The 6266-nt window shown below is 35.5% G+C and overlaps 1 non-coding gene across 1 annotated transcript; it reads right to left on the reverse strand.

The window, feature by feature from the left end:
- Positions 1–574: 574 nt before the first annotated feature.
- On the reverse strand, positions 575–681 carry LOC112426292 (U6 spliceosomal RNA). Its single transcript, XR_003017569.1, has one exon. It is a non-coding gene; the product is annotated as a U6 spliceosomal RNA (small nuclear RNA).
- Between the last annotated feature and the right edge of the window lie 5585 nt (positions 682–6266).

Below are 6266 nucleotides of genomic sequence, written 5' to 3' on the forward strand. Positions count from 1 at the left end.
GTCAATGGTCTACATGCCTAAGTGTGTTTTTGTGGTGGTTGGTAATGGTCTTTCATTTTCATGTCTAGCGTTCCCTTAAGGACCTCATGTAAGGCAGGTCAGGCCTGATGGTAACAAATTCCCTTAGCATTTGCTTGCCTGAAAGAATTTTATTTCTCCTTTGATTATGACATTTAGTTGGTTGAATATAAATTTTTTGTTTTTAATTTTTCTTTAGGTATACTAATTATAGGCCTCCAATCTCTTCTGTCTTGTAGGATTTCTGCTGAAAGCTCCACTGTTAGCCTAATGAGGTTCCCTTTGTAGGTGACCTTCCCTTCTGTCTAGATGCCTTTAATATATTTTCTTTATTGTAGACCTTAGAGAATCTGATGACTATGTGTCTTGGGGATTGTTGCATTGTATAATACTTCTAGGAGTTTTCTAAATTCTCTGAATTTTAATGTCAACCTCTCTGGCAAGATTGGGGACATTTTCATGGACTATATCTTCAAATACGTTTTCCACATTGCTTGCTCTTGCTCTCTCTTACTCTTTCAGGGATGCCAGTGAGTCATAGGTTTGGTCTCTATGTAAAAATATGGAACTCTTTATGAGTTTCTATGTCATCCTTATGCAGTGGCCATTTTAATCCTCTCTGTATCATTCCAATTTTATTATATGTAGTGCCAAAGTAAATACCACTTATAACTGTTTTTGCAAACTCTTTACATTTCCATAAAGTGTCTTCCACCATGCTCAGCAACTGTCCTCTACAGTACATTCTCACACCTGATTGGATGCTGGCAAAATAGAAATTGTTCTATTGGAGCTTTGCTGTAGGTTAGAGCAGAACATGAGAGTCAGTGTACACTTTGCCTTAAAGAGATGATGTTACTCTCACCATTGGTAAATAGGAAAACAAAGAGCAAGTTCTCCTCCATTATTTATCAAATGATAGGAAGAGCAGTTAAAAAGGCATAAGGACCAAAGAAAATATTCACCTTGGCCTTCTGAAGGTTCACTGAAAAATGAACTCACAAAAATTAGATTTGTGAGAGAAAAGGCATATGAATTCATTTAACACGTATACATAGGAGCCTTCACAACAAAGACCCAACCCCTCCAGTGGGGTACAGAAACTTAGATATCACCTCAAGGTTATAGAAAGATGGGAACATGAGCACTTCAATAACTGCTAAAAAGGAGCTCTAAATCTTGAGCCAAATCCTTGAAATATACCAAAATAGAATTTCCTTAAAGCATAAATCTCACATGATCTACAAAACAATAACACAATGAAAAAAAGATATTGAGGCAACAGCTAGCACAATGGATAGAATAGTACCTCACATCTCAATGCTAACATTGAATGTAAGTGGCTTAATGCTCCTCTTAAATGATACAGCATGGAAGAATGGATAAGAATTCACCAACCAAGTATCTGCTGTCTTGAAGAGATTCACCTAACACATAAAGACTCATATAAACTTAAGGTAAAAAGGTGGAAAAGATATTTCATGCAAACGAACACCAAAAGAAAGCAGGAGTCACTATTCTTATATCAAACAAAACAGACTTTAAAGCAACAAGAGTTAAAAAAGACAAAGAGAAACATTATACAATGACAAAAGGACTAGTCCAACAGGAAAATATCAGTCCTAAATATATATTCACCTAACAAACACTAGAGCTCCCAAATTTATAAAAACAATTACTATAGACCTAAGAAATGAGGTACACAGCAACACAATAATACTGGGGACTTCAATACTCCACTAGTACTAGACAGATCATCAAGACAGAAAGTCAACAAAGAAACAATGTGCATAAACTATACCCTAGAACAAATGGGCTTAACAGATATTTACAGAACATTTCACCCAATATCTGCAGAATGTACATGCTATTCATCAGTTCAAAAAACATCCTCCAAGATAGACCATATGATAGGACACAAAACAAGTCTCAATAAATCTAAGAAAATTGAAATTATATCAAGTACTCTCTCAGACCATAGTGGAATAAAATTGGAAATCAACTCCAAAATGAAGTCTCATAGTCATACAAATACATGAGAATTGAATAACCTGCTCCTGAATGATCATTAGGTCAACAATGAAATCAAGATAGAAATTTTAAAATCTTTGAACTGAATGACAGTAGCGACACAACCTATCAAAACTTCGGGGATATAGCAAAAGTGGTGCTAAGAGGAAAGTTCATAACATTGAATGCCTACTTCAAAAAGTTTGAAAGAACACAGACAATCTAAGGTCACACATCAAGGAACTACAGAAACAAGAACAAACCAAACTCAAACTCAACAGAAGAAAAGAAATTATAAAGATCAGAGCAGAACTAAGTGAAATGGAAACAAAACAAAAATACAAAAATAAGTGAAACAAAAAGCTGGTTCTTTGAAAAGATAAACAAAATTGAAAGACCATTGGCAAGATTAACCAAGAAAAAAAGGAGAGAATATCCAAATAATCTCAACTAGGAATGAAACAAGAGATATTACAACCGATACTACAGAAATATAAAAATTTATTCAGGGCCACTGTGAACACCTTTGCATACACAAACTAGAAAACCTAGAAAAGATGGACAAATTTTTGAAAATATACAGCCCTCCTAGATTAAACCAGGAAGAAATAGAAACTCTGAACAGACCAATAATAAGTGGCAAGATTGATATGGTAATTTAAAAGTTACCCCCCCAAAAAAAAAAAAACAGTCGAGGACCAGACAGATTCATGTCTGAATTTTATCAGACATTCAAGAAAGAATTGGTACCAATCCTATTGACATTATTCCAAAGAATAGATAATGAGGAAATCTTCCCTAAATCATTCTATGAAGCCAGTATCACCTTTATTCCAAAACCAGAAAAGGACATAACAAAAAAGAAAACTACAGACCAATATCCCTGATAAACATAGATGCAAAAATACTCAAAAAATACTGAATCCAACAGCGTGTCAGAAAGATAATCCAACATGAGCAAGTGGGTTCATACCAGGGATGCAGGGATTGTTTAACATATGCAAGTCAATAAATGTGATGCACCACATAAACAGAATTAGAAACAAAAACCACATAATAATCTCAATAGATGCAGAAAAAGCATTCAACAAAATCTAGCATACCTTTATAATTAAAACCCTTAGCAAAATTGGCATAGAAGGGACATACCTTAAGGTAATAAAAGCCATCTATGACAAACCCATAACTAACATTATACTGAATGGGGGAAACTTGAAAGCATTCCCCCTGAGAACTGGAACCAGACAAGGATGCCCATTTTCATCACTTCTATTCAACTCAGTACTGGAAGTCCTAGTCAGAGCAATCACACAAGAGAAAAAAAATAAAGGGCATTCAAATCGGTAAGGAGGAAATCAAGCTGTCATTCACCGATGAGATAATCATACTCCTAGAAATCATATAATCATCACTAATGATCATGGAAATGCAAATCAAAACCACAAAAAAAAACCCTAAAGACTCATCCAAAAAGCTCCTAGATCTGATAAATGAAAATTTAGTAAAGTTTCAGGATACAAAATCTATGTACACAAACCAGTAGCACTCTATACATCAACAGCAACCAAACTGAGAATCAAATCAAGAACTCAATCCCTTTTACAACAGCTGCAAAAAAAAAAAAAAAAAAAAAAAAAAAAAAAAAAAAAAAACCCTTAGGAATATTTCTAGCCCAGGAGGTGAAAGACCTGTAAACAGAAAACTGCAAAACATGGCTAAAGAAATTACAGATGACACAAAGAAATGGAAACACATTCCATGTCCATGGATGAGTAGAATCAATATTGTGAAAATGATCATATTGCCAAAAACAATGTATGAATTCAATGCAATTCCCATCAAAATACCACCATCATTCTTCACAGAACTAGATAAAACAATTCTAAAATTAATATAGAACCAAAAAAAGAGTCCACATAGCCAAAGCAAGACTAAACAAAAAGAACAAATTCAAAGGCATCACATTACACAACTTCAAACTATACTATAAGGCTATAGTCACCAAAACAGCATGGTACTGGTATTAAAACAGGCAAGTAGACCAATGGAACAGAAGAGAGAACACACAAAGAAAGCCAATTACTTAACAGTCAACTCATCTTCGACAAAGCAAACAAAGACCAAAAGCAGGGAAAGGACACCCTATTAAACAAATAGTGCTGGGATAAACGGCAGCTCAATGTAGAACACTGAGACTGGATCCTCATCTCTCACCTTACACAAAAATCATCTCAAGATGGATCAAAGACTTAAATCTAAGACTTGAACCCATAAAAACCCTACAAGATAACATCAGAAAAACCCCTCTAGACACTGGCGTAGGCAAAGACTTTATGACCAAGAACCCAAAGGCAAATGCAACAGAAACACAAAGATAAATAGATGAGACTTAATTAAACTAAAAATCTTCTGCACAGCAAAAGAAATAATCAGCAATAATAATAAAAAATAAAATAAAAAAAAAGAAATAATCAGCAGATGAAATAGACAACCCACCGAGTGGGAGAAAATATTTGCAAACTATGCATCCAACAAAGGACTAATAGGCAGAATCTACAAGGAACTCAAACAAATCAACAAGCAAAAAACAAACAATCCCACCAAAAAGTGGCATAAAGACGTGAATAGACAATTCTCGAAAGAAGATATACAAATGGCCAACAAACATGAAAATATGATCAACATCACTAATGATCAGGGAAATGCAAATCAAAACCACAATGCAACACCATCTTTCTCCTGCAAGAATAGCCATAATCAAAAAAATCAAAAGGTAACAGATGTTGGTGTGGATGTGGTGAAAAGGGAACACTTTCACACTGCTGGTAGGAATTTAAACTAGTATAATGACTATGGAAAACAGAATGGAAATTCCTGAAAGGGCTAAGTAGATCTACCATTTTATCCAGCAATCCCACTACTGGATATCTATACAGAGAAGTCATTATATGAAAAACATTCTTGCACATGCATGCTTACAGCAGCACGATTTGCAATTGCAAAAATATGGAACCATCCCAAATGCTCATCAACTGACTGGGTTAAAAAATGTGTTATATATATACACCATGGAATAATACTCAGCCATAAAAAGAAATGAAATAATAGCATTCACAGCAACCTGGATGGAATTGGAGGCCATTATTCTAAGTGAAGTAACTCAGGAATAGAAAATTAAATATTGAATGTTCTCACTCATAAGTGGGAGCTAAGCTGTGAGGACACAGAGGCATAAGAATGATACATAGACTTTGGGGACTGGGGGAAAAGAGTGGGAGGAAGGTGAGAGATAAAAGACTACACATTGGGTACATTGTACACTTCTCAGGTATACCAAAATCTCAGAAATCACCACTACAGAACTTATCCATATAACCAAATACCACCTGTTTCCCCCCTACCAAAAAAAACAATTGAAATAAAAAATAGAAATAAAGAAATGAAGAAACAAAAAAAGAAAGAATACGGGCTTGGACTCTGACAAAATAGGTTATGGGAAGGGCAAGAAGGGGAAGTCTCTCAAGAGGAAACAAATGATTACTAGGAGAATTCAATGGGCTTGAAGAACATACAATGGTCTAGGACAATGTTTGGCCCACAGAGCAGACAATGGTTTGTGACAAAAGTTCATCTAGGTTTGTTGATAGACTAGTCTTCCTTCCTGCAATATGGGTTCAGTTCATGAAAAGTCAGGCAAGGGACCAGAAGTAATTGTTTACTTCTTTAGTGGGTCCAGACTTTTGCCAGATAAGGGAACTTCAGAGGATCCTATGCTTTGAGGCAGACAGAGGGGGTGAGGAGATGGGTGTAGTAAGAAGGACCCTGAGGCTCTTTTTTTTAGTTCAGCATTTACAGGGTATCATATTTTGGGATATTAGTTTTGACCCCTACAAACGTATAAAACTCAGGATTTTTATAGGCCAGAGAAACTTCCTGATGAGTCTGGTTTCCTGATCTAAAAGTCCTAATGGGGAACTGATCATGGAGAATTATTCTGCAAGGAACTCAAAAAATGTATATATAACATGCTAGATTTGAATTGGGGTTTTAAAAGCTTCAGAGTCTTCTGTCTTCTCATGTATGTTCAGCAAGTACCAAATAAAGCAATTAAATGAGTTAACCCAAGGCCGAAGACTAGTGTGACTGATATCTAAAGACTTTGGAGGCCTGTTTTAAGCAGGAAAGAATGGTGCTTGGGCAGAGAAGTGCTTGACAGTCTGCAGAGGAGGGTGAAAGCA

Source organism: Macaca nemestrina, chromosome 5 (genome assembly GCF_043159975.1).
Source record: "Macaca nemestrina isolate mMacNem1 chromosome 5, mMacNem.hap1, whole genome shotgun sequence".
Taxonomy (NCBI): domain Eukaryota; kingdom Metazoa; phylum Chordata; class Mammalia; order Primates; family Cercopithecidae; genus Macaca; species Macaca nemestrina.